A 15,761-nucleotide genomic window follows, 5' to 3' on the forward strand; every position below is an offset into this window, starting at 1 on the left:
GCATGTTCTTCTCGATGGAGAGACATCTACAGAGGTTAAAGTAACCTCTGGCGTGCCACAGGTAAGTGTTATCGGACCATTGCTTTTCACAATACATATAAATGACCTAGTAGATAGTGCCGGAAGTTCCATGCGGCTTTTCTCGGATAATGCTGTAATATACAAAGAAGTTGCAGCACTAGAAAATTGTAGCGAAATGCAGGAAGATCTGCAGCGGATAGGCACTTGGTGCAGGGAGTGGCAACTGACCCTTAACATAGACAAATGTAATCTATTGCGAATACGTAGAAAGAAGAAACCTTTATTGTATGATTATATGATAGCGGAACAAACACTGGTAGCAGTTACTTCTGTAAAATATCTGGGAGTATGCGTGCGGAACGATTTGAAGTGGAATGATCATATAAAATTAATTGTTGGTAAGGCGGCTACCAGGTTGAGATTCATTGGGAGAGTCCTTAGAAAATGTAATCCATCAACAAAGGAGGTGGCTTACAAAACACTCGTTCGACCTATACTTGAGTTTTGCTAATCAGTGTGGGATTCGTACCAGATTGTGTTGACGGAGGAGTTAGAGAAGATCCAAAGAAGAGCGGCGCGTTTTGTCACAGGGTTATTTGGTAAGCGTGATAGCGTTACGGAGATGTTTAGCAAACTCAAGTGCCAGACTCTGCAAGAGAGGCGCTCTGCATCGCGGTGTAGCTAGCTGTCCAGGTTTCGAGAGGGTGCGTTTCTGGATGAGGTGTCGTATATATTGCTTCCCCCTACTTATACCTCCCGAGGAGATCAAGAATGTAAAATTAGAGAGATTCGAGCACGCACGGAGGCTTTGCGGCAGTCGTTCTTCCCGCGAACCATACGCGACTGGAACAGGAAACGGAGGTAATGACAGTGGCACGTAAAGTGCCCTCCACCGCACACCGTTGGGCGGCTTGCGGAGTACAAATGTAGATGTAGATCCCAGCTGTGCGCGGCTGGTCGGCACGCCGAACATCAGACAAGTTGCGCGTTCTAGTTACATTGACGACAGGCTCTTCACCCAATGACTCACCATGGTTTTCTTCTCTACCAGATGTGCGCAGATATTCTGAAAGCACCCATGAATATTTACGACGCTCTGGTTTTCCGCTAAAAAGCAAATTAAATGAGTGCTCACTGCTTGGAACGCACCTCGTTTAGAAACGCCATTTTGAAGGATACGTATAGCGCCACCACATATCGTAACGCCATGCAATTATAGCAGCTAAATAAATGTAAATGTCGAGTGATTAGGACCTCCCGTCGGGTAGACCGTTCGCCGGGTGCAAGTCTTTCGAACTGACGCCACTTCGGCGACTTGCGCATCGATGGGGATGAAATGATGATGATTAGCACAACTCAACACCCAGTCCCTGACCCGGGCCCTAACGTTTGAAATTCTGTCGCGCTGACCACTCAGCTGCCGGGGGCGAACGCTAGAGCAGCTGAAGGGGGAATATTTCACGATGTTCCAAGACAAATTCCGCATTTTATGAACCGAAACTGGCAGAAAAAAAAGCATTGAGTTATTTGTTGTACGCTCCTCGCGGTGCGTCCCTTTTGTACCAGTGCCCTCTCCGCCGACAGGTGGCAACTGTCAGTATGCAGATCCTGGTCAGCGTGCGCTTTTTCCTGATACACAACGTGGCCCGGGCTGCCATCAGCTTTTGTCTGGACTTTGACATTCAGGTCTCCATTTTGGATGACGTCAGAGCTTCTGTGTCGAAGTGCTCCATATACAAGGACAAATTCGCAACCACTGGTCCAAGTGATCTACCCATTGCGACTCCCGACGTTAATTCAAAGTTTTCTCCATTAAATAGAAAGTACCTGAAGGTTAGCACATGCCTGGAAAGGTTGGTGGTCTTGATGTCAAATTTCTGACCAATGAGTTCTAATGATTATGTAGAGGCACCCTGGTGAATAAGGTGGAGAACAACATCTGGGCTCTTCTCAAGTTGCCAGATAAGGTCATCAAGAAACTGTCACCACCAGGACCTGTATCGTCAATATTTTATAGACTCCCTAAGGTCCACAAAGACAGAGTTTCGTTACGCCCCACAGTCAGCCACATCAGGGCTCCAACATATTTGCCGGCGAAATACCTGAGAGGACTGCTAATCTAAATTCTAAATTTGTGGTAAGATTTTATGGGACCAAACTGCTTAGGTAATCGATCCCTAAACCTACGCTATGGACAACACACATGCACCCACGCCGAGGGGAGGACTCAACCCTCCGACGTGGGCGGGGGGGAGGGGGGGGGGGGTGAGCTGCCGCGCGGACTCCTGAGACCGCGCGGCTACCCCTAGAGAGAGCACTGCTAATCCATTATGTGGATAAATGCCCTCATCAACAACTTTATCAGTTTTGTGAAACGCCTCAACAACTTTAAGCTGAAGGACTCAGATATCGTAGTGAACTTTCATATCGTTTCAATATTCACCAGGGTGCCTCAGAAGAGTCGCTAGAAGCCTCAGACACTTTACGGGAAGATCACCGACGTTTTCAAGCTTGTCCTAAACTACTTAATGGAGAACACTATGAACAAACGGAGGGAGACCACTCTCACGAGTGGTTGCGAATCTGAATCTGGAGAACTTCGAGGCAGATGCCCTGACGTTATACAAATGGAAACACACTTGCTTTTTTCGTTATGTGGATGAGACTTTCGTCATCTGGTCTTATGGAAGGGAGAAACTCCTTGACTTACTGGTACATCTGAACTACATTCATTCCAACATCAGAAGACTACCACTCCTGAACGTCCTGATCAAGAGAAGACGTGGTGGCACCCTGGGCCACGGTGTTTATCGGAAAACAACGCACGCTGAAATCTATTTCCACGCAGACACTACCACCACCTTCTACAAAGGAACGGGGTTCTAAAAATGGTGATACAGAGGGCGCGCACTATCTCTGATGCAGAGAGTCAGCTCCAGTAATTGCAGCACCTCAGAACTGTGTTCCGAAAAACGGTTACTCAGAATGGCGGATTAAGTGCGCTCTGTGCCCCACCCGTGGAAACAGAAGTAACAGGGGAAGAGGTAGCTGCAGCCTGTTACCATACACTGGGTCGCAATTGGGAGAAAAGATATCGTATACTGAAAAAGCACCAGTAAGAACTGTCTGTAGGTCGCCCAATAAAACACAGATGTTACTGGAAGGCTTCAAAGATGACCTCGATTTGCGGAAGGCTGGGTTATGTCTACAATGCCACAGACGCCGAAGCAATCGCCTCTGCAGTCGCAGAAAGATTTATACGAAGTACAAAATATGAACAAAAATGAAACTGCAGAAGTGTGAAAGAAAAACTATTCAAAATGCTTAGAGCTGCTTGTCAACCAGTGCACTGTTTCCTAGGAAATTCTAAGATACTGGGTGCTTTGAAGTAAAAGCGAGATGAACATTACTGATTTCCAGGCTTCAACGAATTCGTTAAATTGTTTAAAAAATTGTACGAAAATGAATTCACAAAATTACTAAATTCATCTCAAGTAAACTTATAGTTATTAATAGGTAATACTATTCGTAGCTGATATAGAACAGAAGCTTCTTGTTTTCCCCTAAAATGTATAAAGTGTATAAAGCCAAGTTTATAAAACCAATCAGTAAGGTTTCATGCAAGAATTGGGTGCAAACCGCAATTTATTCGATGAATGCTATGACAAATTTGTATACAACAATGCCAGTGATAAGTATTAATGGATTATTGTTTCTTGTAACTGTCTTCAGGAACATCAAAGCAAATCAGGATAAAAATTTAAAAAAAGGAAAAGTGACGACTTTCACTTGCACAAACCTTTTAATTTAAGCAGTAAAATATACAAAAATGGGAGAATATGATTTTCGATATCAATTAATTTCTCCAAAAGCCGTGTACTGAGATGTTATTTTATTTTGAACGCTTCCAATTTCGGCATTCCACTATTCCATGTTCAGGCCCCATTCCATTATCCTCGTTTTGCTTTTGTTGGTGTTCATCTTATATCCTCCTTTCAAGACACTATCCATTCCATTCAACTGCTCTTCCAAGTACTTTGCTGTCTCTCACAGAATTACAATGTTATCGGCGAACCTCAAAGTTTTTATTTCTTCTCCATGGATTTTAATACCTACTCCGAATTTTTCTTTTGTTTCCTTCACTGCTTGCTCAGTATACAGATTGAATAACATCAGGGACAGGCTACAACCCTGTCTCACTCCCTTCCCAACCGCTGCTTCCCTTTCGTGCCCCTCAACTCTTATAACTGCCATTTGGTTTCTGTAAACTTGTAAATAGCCTTTCGATCTCTGTATTTTACCTCTACCACCTTCAGAATCTGAATGAGAGTATTCCAGTAAACATTGTCAAAAGCTTTCTCTAAGTCTACAAATGCTAGAAACGTAGGTTTGCCTTTCCTTAATCTAGCTTCCAAGATAAGTCGTAGGATCAGTATTGCCTCACGTGTTCCGATATTTCTACGGAATCGAAACTGATCTTCCCCCGAGGTCGGCTTCTACTAGTTTTTCCATTGGTCTGTAAAGAATTCGCGTTAGTATTTTGCAGCCGTGACTTATTAAACCTTGTCTAAGTATTTAATGTTAAATTATTGTTCTCAGTGGGTAGCTCAGTGTATTACCTTGTGATAATCTGTAAATCTGACTGTTATAGTGCTCACTTCGTGAAGCGTTTATTAACTGATCTGTCACAGTTGCAGTACTTATGTTTTGCGACAAATTTCGAACCAAGTGGCCTACTGAGACTCACTCAAAATGGCAATACATGCTCTACAAATCGTTGGCAGATGACTGTCACACTCAACATGTGCCTACTTGGCAAGCCAGAATCAAACTTGCTTAGCGGGCGCATGTTGATTACGATCGACGTCTGCGGTATTTTTATAAAGCATGTATTGCCAGTTTGATGCCCATTATTGAGATCACGTACATTCAGTGCAGTCTCAGCAGGCCAGGGTTGAAAATGAACCAGTTGGTTAGAAACTCGTCGTCAAACATATTTACTGCAGTTGCAACAGATTTGTTACTAAACGATTCATAAAATATTGAATAAAGTTGCTGGTCCCGTGTGAACAAAAAATTGAAATTGATAAATACTGCCCACTTGTTTCTATTATATATCAGGTGACCTCTCCTTTCATTAATACATCGGTGTGTGTCGTGTGGTCATATTTTATTGGGCCATCCATATGAATTACCATTCAGTAAGATGTTTACGTTGCGCGACTTTATTGTTTCCTTTAATTAACTTATGTGATCATAAGGAATGCTTCCCTTCTCTGTAGGCCATCAGAGATAGGACTTTGTCATTACAGGGATATGTAAAAAAACAGCATAACCAAGACCGCAAAGAAGGCTTCTGTACATGCTGTGCCCCAGGATACTTGTGCCCCAAGCTGCTGTTTCTTGAAAACAAGCAGAGCAAAAAAATGCTGTGTTCTGTCCACATCTTTCTCTGTAGTAAGCTGAATCTTTGGAGGACTGTAATTCAAATATTCATGGAAAGTGTCTTCACAGCACAGTGGGTAATACAGGGTGTTTCAAAAATGACCGGTATATTTGAAACGGCAATAAAAACTAAACGAGCAGTGATAGAAATACACCGTTTGTTGCAATATGCTCGGGACAACAGTACATTTTCAGGCGGACAAATTTTCGAAATTACAGTAGTTACAATTTTCAACAACAGATGGCGCTGCAAGTGATGTGAAAGATATAGAAGACAACGCAGTCTGTGGGTGCGCCATTCTGTACGTCGTCTTTCTGCTGTAAGCGTGTGCTGTTCACAACGTGCAAGTATGGTCAGTATTGCCTCACTTGTTCCAATATTTCTACGGAATCCAAACTAATCTTCCCCTAGGTTGGCTTCTACTAGTTTTTCCATTCGTCTATAAAGAATTAGTATTTTGCAGCCGTGACTTATCAGACTGATAGTTCGGTAATTTTCACATCTGTCAACACCTGCGTTTCACCAAAGCTCACTTTTCTATACAAAACGAGGACTTAATAGTTATAGGATGAATACAGTTTAAGCAAATATATTTCATCTGTTTGTCTATCAAATGAGGTTAAAGAAGCACAATGATTTCCTTAGAGTATATCCCCATTACTTACCAATTCCCTGTGTAGTACGGCCATCAAACAAGTAGAGGATGCTTCTTAGGTTCATCCGTTTCGCGAGACTATATCGACCACATGACAGAAGATTTTTAACTTACACATTGGATTATATTGTTTTTATTTTCAAAAGGACCTTCCGAACTCAGGTATTGGGGTATTTTTTACAGCTACCTTTATGGTCAAAGTTTGTCATTACTTTTACAAATGTTCTATATGCCCTCCTCCGATCACATGACAAATATCTACATGACATTCAATCTCTCCTCATAATTTTGCAAGCAAGTTATTGTGTTCACTTTCTTTCCTATGCAGCTGCGCATTACATTCAGAATTGTAGAAAGGTAAGGTACCTGGACGGAGTCTTTTACAAACTCTAAAAAAAGTCAGAGAGCGTGAGGTCAGGCGTCCGTGGTAAATAGTGGTGTAATTGAGGTCTGTAAGTCACCAACGACCAACCCAGTGTTGAGGCTGCTCACTTTCAATAAATCTTCTTACTTGCAGGTACCGGTGTTGTGGTGCTCTGGTCTGTTGACAAATGAAAATTTCGGCATATTCTTGCTATTTTGGATAAAGTCAGAGCCCAAAAACATTCAGGTACATGATTCCTGTAACCGAGCGAGGGAGATTGTAGCACCAAAAACCGCCTACCAGTAAACTAGTGAGAACCTACATCAGTACGCCGTTTTAGACTTTCCGTATTCACTCAGGATTCATTGTTGCAACACAGCGTATGGAGTACATGAAATGATTAAATTTACAGATCAATAGCACAAACGGTTCTGAGGTACCATATATCGACCCTTGCTGAAACGCATGTTGTAGCCTCCACGGACGGCAATGCATGCGCTGACTCTGGCATCAAGGCGATCGCACAGATGGCAAAGACTGTCCTGGGGTACGCCATGTCGCGCCTGCTCGACCTGTTTGCGTAGTTCTGTAAGAGTACCTGGTTGACGAGTTGTGTGAGTTACTTCTCGTACCATCATCTTCCATACGTGTTCGATATGAGACAAGTCCTGAGATTATGCTGGCCAGGGAAGTTGCCGCACGTCTTGCAGAGCACGGTGAGTTTCACGGGCAGTGTACGGGTGAAAATTATCCTGCTGTAACACTGATTGTTGAAAGAATGGCAAAAGAATGAGTCTAACAACGTACCGAGTGCTGGTTAGCGTCCCCTCCGGAAACACCAAACGTGAACGAGAGTTGCAGCTCATCGCACCCCTGACCATAAGGTTTGGGTTGGGGCCAGTGTGTCTTGGACGAATACACTCTACGAGACAGCACTCACCATGTCTACGCAGTAAGCGCAAACGAACATCACTTCCGTGCAGGCAGAGTCTGCTTTCATCGCTTTCATCGCTATTCCAAGTGATCCTTTGACGGCACCAGTCCCACCAGGCACGTCGATGATGCGTGAGTGGAAGACGGGCTAGAGGTGTGCGTATGTATAGTAACACTGTTAATAACCTATTCGCAACAGTTCGTGTTGATACGTCTGGGGTCACAAGCCCTTTTACTCGTGCAGTGGTAGCTGTACGATCTGCCACATTTACAAAACGACGATCCTGGCGTACGTCTGTGCTGCTGAACGTCCAGAATCTCGTGTAAGGGTGCGAGAATGTTCACGTGACTACTGATACCAGCATTATTGCACAACTGACACGGCACGTCCAGCTTCTATGGCAATTCTCCGAAAGGAGCACTCAACCAGTCGGAAGGCCCCTTTCAAATACACTCAGTTGGCTGTAGGCAGTACGAGCGTGCTCCGTGACATGGTTTCCTGCTCGCTTCACACACTTGCACCACACTGAGACTTCCGGCTCTGAGCATTCCCTATTAAAGGATAGACACAGATAGCGCTCTAGCAGATACGCCACTACGCTATGACGTTAAAACTATTATCAGTACATCTACTATCCCCCACGTCATCAGATCAAAATCGACGCCGGGTCTAGGTGCACTAACTTCTTTTCTTTTCCAACGGTGTATAATTTGCAGCATGATAACTTTCTGTGCGTAACTGAAAGGTTATTCCAAATTTCTTCATTCAAGTAGAAGAAATAGTATTGTAAACGGATAAAATTTTTTAAATACCCTGTTGCTGCGATTCGATGTGTTGAAATGTGAATTTTTTGGTAATTTCTTTTATTTATTGAGCATGGAATTCGCTGCGTTTGGATGAGTGATGTTGTCATGTGTATGAAGACTGAAACTGTCTGACTGAGCCACGAATGAGCCTGATTCACGAGCCTGTGATTTTAGCGTTAAGCACGATGTCCTTTGTGTCGATTTAGAAGCAACAGCTGCGCAGGTGCTGCCGCAGTGTTTGGTTTCGGCGGTTACGCATTTAGAGCGTGTAATTCCAACAGGCAATAGCCGCGCGCGTCACTGCTGCAGCGCGTGTTCTTGTAACTAGGTAGCGCAATGTTTGCTCCGCAGCAGCAGCAGTGGCAGTAACGGCGCAAAGTTCGCTGTATTGGAGCACTACAGCAATTGATGAACGCATAATTATGTGATTGGTAGAGACCAGGACTCCGTAGGAAACAGGTGAAGTTTTGCTGCGCGCAACAGGTGAGGAGAGGTTAATGCAGGGGGGCGAATGTCTGGAGAATCAGTGTCCCTCTACAAACTGACGTTGATCACAAAGTGTAAACAAGCATACGTAAGCGCAACCCATATGAGAACAAATTTAAAGTACAAACTTCAAACGAGTTGTAACCACACTATCACATTCTTGGGGTGTAGTTTATAACGTATGTGGGGCATTCAATAAGTAATGCAACACATTATTTTATCGGCCAATTTCGGTTGGATAAAATTCGGAATTTGCTGCCGGCCGTCATAAAACATTCCTGCTACAGCCTCTACAGTTTCACGAAGTTCGGATTGGAAGCGGCCGGCTCTACATGCAGCCTTCAGAGTGGCGTCTTTAAGGGCGATAGGTTACAAGGAGAGAGCTGCCTTTGAGTTTCTTTTGGCGAAAAATCAGAATGTCGTAGATATTCACCTGGCGGTGAACAAAATCACAGTGAGTCGATGGGAGAGGCGTCCGTCATTATCGCAACAAGGTCGTGGAAACCTGTCTGATGTCCTGCCTGCTGGCCTTCCGCACACAGCTGTGACTCCTGCAGGTGATCTACGGATCACTGCCAAACACATCTCTGCACAAATGGACGTCTCTGCTGGCACTGCTGGTACATTCGTCCACCAGCTGTCGTACTCAAGGGTGTGTACATGCTGGGTTTTTCGCCGCCTAACAGAAGACCATAAAGAGCAGCTGCAGAGTGAAAATCTCATTCTGGAAACATCCACCAGGCTGTGGCTAAGCCATGTCTCCGCTATATCCTTTCTTCCAGGAGTGCTAGTTCTGCAAGGTTCGCAGAAGAGCTTCTGTAAAGTTTGGAAGGTACGAGACGAGATACTGGCAGAAGTAAAGCTGTGAGTACCGGCCGTGAGTCGCGCTTCGGTAGCTCAGATGGTAGAGCACTTGCCCGCGAAAGGCAAAGGTCCCGAGTTCGAGTCTCGGTCGGGCACACAGTTTTAATCTGCCAGGAAGTTTATATCAGCGCACACTCCGCTGCAGAGTGAAAATCTCATTCTGGAAACATCCCCCAGGCTGTGGCTAAGCCATGTCTCCGCTATATCCTTTCTTTCAGGAGTGCTAGTTCTGCAAGGTTCGCAGAAGAGCTTCTGTAAAGTTTGGAAGGTAGGAGACGAGACACTGGCAGAAGTAAAGCTGTGAACACCGGGCGTGAGTCGTGCTTCGGTAGCTCAGATGGTAGAGCACTTGCCCGCGAAAGGCAAAGGTCCCGAGTTCGAGTCTCGATCGGGCACACAGTTTTAATCTGCCAGGAAGTTTCATATCAACGCACACTCCGCTGCAGAGTGAAAATCTCATTCTTATTGAAATATATTTTTGTATCATTGAAGGTTCATCACTGGTATATTGGTTCTTTGGTTGGTTTAAAAGAGGGGGGGGAGGGACCAAACACACAGGGATGGGAGTAAAATAATCGAGACATACAAACCACAGCTGGAAGAAAGGAGGAAACCACAATTGTGCCAGGAGGGCACCAAACACTATAATGGACAAAACCGGACAAGAAAGCCACAGAGAAACACAAGAAACATGTAGAAGAGATCAAAAAAAGAGAGCAGATTACCGTGGCTGGCTGACCATGAGAATAAAAAGGAGAAGCCAGCAACTCTGCAACACATTAAAACCTCAACCCTAAAAGCAGTAGGATGGAGGACACAGAGGGACACAGAACATGCGCTAAAACTTACAAGGGGAAGACGTCAGACACGGCCAACCGATTCGGCACAAATTGGGCATGTCGCTTGTGTACAACCTAAAACGAAGGACTCTAAGATATTTTGGGTCAACACCCCCGCGTTTTGGAGAAAATCACCCTTAAAGGTTATGACGACCAATCTACTCAAAATAGGAGGGATCGATAGATAATTGTAAATAGAGCATTTTTCATCATCAGGTATGGGGTCTGCAAATGCATACTTTTCCAGAAATAGAAGAAAGAAACTTTTACAATTGCCGCTTCTGTACCCACATGGTAAATGGTTTCCGTCGACAGCGCCGATAGCGCAACAACCAAGGTAACTGGCTGGGATTCGGAAACATAGCGGATGTTATTCTTTTCGTTTGTATTTTTACATATCTCAAGTGATAGGGATAGGAGGGTTAACAAGGTAAGTAAATCAATAAGGAATGATAATAATGCGGTAGGCAAACTAATTTCCCAAACGCCGTGAGTTAGTAAAGTATTAAACTTTTAAGCCTTGTCACATGAAAACAACTCCGAGTAAGAGTGTTGACAGTTCCTCACGAGAGCACAGATAGCCAACCGTGCGACGCTTGTTTTCAGTGAGGCACGCGACAGAATGCACGGGGGGAAAGTTACGTTGCCCCGGTTGCCTCTTCGCTATATCATAGTTGTGAACCTGGAAGAGTGAAGGTGTCCAGCACGAGCCTTATACACTCCTGGAAATTGAAATAAGAACACCGTGAATTCATTGTCCCAGGAAGGGGAAACTTTATTGACACATTCCTGGGGTCAGATACATCACATGATCACACTGACAGAACCACAGGCACATAGACACAAGCAACTGAGCATGCACAATGTCGGCACTAGTACAGTGTATATCCACCTTTCGCAGCAATGCAAGCTGCTATTCTCCCATGGAGACGATCGTAGAGATGCTGGATGTAGTCCTGTGGAACGGCTTGCCATGCTATTTCCACCTGGCGCCTCAGTTGGACCAGCGTTCGTGCTGGACGTGCAGACCGCGAGAGACGACGCTTCATCCAGTCCCAAACATGCTCAATGGGGGACAGATCCGGAGATCTTGCTGGCCAGGGTAGTTGACTTACACCTTCTAGAGCACGTTGGGTGGCACGGGATACATGCGGACATGCATTGTCCTGTTGGAACAGCAAGTTCCCTTGCCGGTCTAGGAATGGTAGAACGATGGGTTCGATGACGGTTTGGATGTACCGTGCACTATTCAGTGTCCCCTCGACGATCACCAGAGGTGTACGGCCAGTGTAGGAGATCGCTCCCCACACCATGATGACGGGTGTTGGCCCTGTGTGCCTCGGTCGCATGCAGTGCTGATTGTGGCGCTCACCTGCACGGCGCCAAACACGCATACGACCATCATTGGCACCAAGGCAGAAGCGACTCTCATCGCTGAAGACGACACGTCTCCATTCGTCCCTCCATTCACGCCTGTCGCGACACCACTGGAGGCGGGCTGCACGATGTTGGGGCGTGAGCGGAAGACGGCGTAACGGTGTGCGGGACCGTAGCCCAGCTTCATGGAGACGGTTGCGAATGGTCCTCGCCGATACCCCAGGAGCAACAGTGTCCCTAATTTGCTGGGAAGTGGCGGTGCGGTCCCCTACGGCACTGCGTAGGATCCTACGGTCTTGGCGTGCATCCGTGCGTCGCTGCGGTCCGGTCCCAGGTCGACGGGCACGTGCACCTTCCGCCGACCACTGGCGACAACATCGATGTACTGCGGAGACCTCACGCCCCACGTGTTGAGCAATTCGGCGGTACGTCCACCCGGCCTCCCGCATGCCCACTATACGCCCTCGCTCAAAATCCATCAACTGCACATACGGTTCACGTCCACGCTGTCGCGGCACGCTACCAGTGTTAAAGACTGCGATGGAGCTCCGTATGCCACGGCAAACTGGCTGACACTGACGGCGGCGGTGCACAAATGCTGCGCAGCTAGCGCCATTCGACGGCCAACACCGCGGTTCCTGGTGTGTCCGCTGTGCCGTGCGTGTGATCATTGCTTGTACAGCCCTCTCGCAGTGTCCGGAGCAAGTATGGTGGGTCTGACACACCGGTGTCAATGTGTTCTTTTTTCCATTTCCAGGAGTGTAGAAGCCGATCGAAAAGAGTTGTTTTCCGTCAGGCTGCCGTTAACCTCGACGATACATTTAGTGATTTTTCCATCGTTAATGCGCCAAATTAAACAGTTTTTGAATGAATGCAGTGTTCTTCCGTAAGTAGCATATGACGAGTATTGTATGTAGTTTGTAGTGATTAACTCGTCTGTTTATGCAGTAGTAACTAGTTATTGTTTGTTGTGTCATATCTTTCAGGTGCATAATCTGAATAATGGAGGATGTACACCCTTCGACTAGCACTGTAATATATAGTTGGGAAACTCTCACAGACGATGGCAAGCGGGAAGTTACCAACACTGTGTTTTGGTTTGTAAAGGTGTTGCAGTTCTGTTTCTCGGCGTTCCAGGTTGATAGAAGCGGCTATCGTCGAGCGATTTTTGTTGCTGACGTTTTTTGGTACTGATGTACTACACCTTGAAGGCGAAGCTGAGGGTGATTCGGTGGAAGATATCCCGACTTGGTGAATTGCAGAATGGTCATAACACTTTGCAAATCTCCACGTCACTGGGAATATATGCTTCATCTGTTCCCGATGAGTATTACGAACCGGTTACTGAACGATTGAACTACGGCGCTATACCCCTTGAAGTAAAAGTAAAGGCGGTAGCGCTAGGTAGGAATCATCCAAATTGGAACTTACAAGCAATGCAAAAGAATGGAGCAACAACAGCCCCGAAAAGGAAGAAGAACTTTACATTGTGGGAAAGTGATATCGTTAAAAGAGGGACAAGCTGCGGCAGGCGATAAATAAGTGGACATACGACCGATTTGTCGAATCTCTTTGTAACGAGAATGTAACAACGAGAACACTTCAGGAGTGGGCTGCAGGTGCAGTGCTTCAATATACGGCTAACAAGGATTTTACGTTTGCTGCGTCATTATTTTTGGCAAGAAATTTCAAATCAGAGTATAAAATTCGTCAGCGGCACGTCACTAAATATTCTCTCATAAGGAGGTATAAAATGTAGAAGATATACAGAAAGTAGCGGCTCTTTTCAGCACGCAAACGGCGTCACTTATGACCGGTTTTAATCGTGATTACGTGATCAACACCGATCAAACAGGATGCGAGTATCGGGTGAACATTCGAAGCACGTTATCGCATAAGGGAGAAAAACGAACCCTTGTCGCAGTTGGTAGAGTTGGTAGTAAAAACAAACTAACACATTCGTACACGGCGCAATATTGCCATCACAGCCTCTGGAAAAGTGTTGCCTAAGGTTTTCCTGTGTTTACAAGAAACGAATGTTACATTTGGTCCTCGGGTTATAGAAGAGGTCAGTCGTTTAACCGACTCGTTGAAAAATGTTTACGTCACCTGCTCCAAATCCGGGACACTGACGAATGCGATTTACAGAACATTTCTTGAAAATGTTTTAAAACCAAACGTTTCTGATAACAAGTTTTGTCTAATATTGGATTCCTGGAATGGACAAATTAATATTACAATGTATGACACAATGTTTATAGATGGCGAGGGTCAGCCGACGTGCACAGTAAAAGTAATATCGCCCAACTGCACATCTGTGTGCCAGCTGTGTGATTTCTATCGCCAGGTTAAAAACTTTATTGCCAGGCTTCAGAATTGCAGTGTGCTTCTGGAAACCCAGCGGGAATTGCACAACCGATCGGATGCAATAACTATTCACAGTATAATTCATAACTAACTTTCAGCACCGATTTTTCAGGCAATAATACCGTATGCGTGGTACGCATCAAAATTAATTCCCGAAAAAGACATATTTTTAAATGTAAACCAAGTTTGTTTCCCGCCGACTCTTCGGAAGGAACAGTGTAGCTGTCGAAAGATTGCATTCATTAGATGTTCTTGGTGCCGTGAGTATATTTGTTTCGAATGGTTATATGATAAGTACCATCCACCTAGTTGTTCGAAGAAAAATGAGGACACGTAACAGTGACTGGAAGTGCCATTGTAAAGTGACCTGGAGTAACATTTTAGATGTTTACTAACCCAAGAGGCTTGAGAAATTTATTTTCCTACCTTATAATTATTATTCCTTATTGATTTACTTACGTTATTAACCCTTCTATCCCTTTCAATTGATATATGAAAAAATCAAAGGAAAAGAAGAACATCCGCTTCTTCGAGATTCAAACCCGGGTTCTACAATTCCCAGCCAGTTACCTTGGATGTTGCGCTATCGGTGATATCGGCGATATGCGTTGGAAAAGTATGCGTTTCCGGACTCCATACCTCGTGATGAAAAATGTTCTATTTACAATTAAATATCAATCCCGCCAATTTTGAGTCGATTGCTCGTCATAACCTTTAGAGGTGATTTTCTCAAAAACGCGGGTGTGTTGACCCAAAATATCTTAGCGTCCTTCGTTTTAGGTTGTACACAAGCGACCTGCCAAATTTGAGCCGAATCGGTTGGCCGCGTCTGAGGCCTTCCCCTTGTAAGTTTCAGCGCATGTCCTTTGTCCCTCTGTGTCCTCCACCCTATTGCTTTTAGGGTTGAGGTTTTAATGTGTTGCAGAGTTGCTGGCAAACCAACACTCTCACGAATAAAATGTAAAACTAAAGCTGCTGTTGAGGCATTGGCGCCCAACATCGAAGGTAGGGTGCTGGGAAAGTTAAAAGTCCGCCGCAGAGCGGCTAAAAGCGGGCAGTTCAATAAGAGGTAGATGTCCGTCATTTGTGAGCCACAGCGACGTCGAGGTGGGTCCTCGCCACGGAGGAGGTAATAATGTGTTAGCCACGTATGGCCAAGGCAGAGCCAGCAGAGGACAACTGATTCCCTACGAGAGGACCGCATGGAAGACTTCCACACATCCGTAGTCTCCTTAATGACACACACTTTGTTATGCGTACTGTTAGGCCATTCCGTCTCCCAAAGCCGAAAACCCGTACGGCGTAAGACAGAAAGCAGGTCTGTTTGGGAGATGACCATCTCCAGAAGCGGTTCCTTCGTAGCCTGTTTGGCCACCCTGTCGGGAAGTTCGTTGCCTGGGATTCCGACGTGTCCTGGGGTCCACACAAACACCACTGCACTGAACGACGGGACCGTTCCAGGTCATAGATTGACTCATGAATGGACGCAACCAAAGCATGGCGAGGGTAGCACTGGTCTACAGCTTGTAGGTTGCTCAAGGTGTCAGTACACAGGAGAAATGACTCGTCATGGCATGAGCCGATCTGCTCAAGAGCACGAGG

The sequence above is a fragment of the Schistocerca gregaria genome, chromosome 7, assembly GCF_023897955.1.
Source record: "Schistocerca gregaria isolate iqSchGreg1 chromosome 7, iqSchGreg1.2, whole genome shotgun sequence".
Taxonomy (NCBI): domain Eukaryota; kingdom Metazoa; phylum Arthropoda; class Insecta; order Orthoptera; family Acrididae; genus Schistocerca; species Schistocerca gregaria.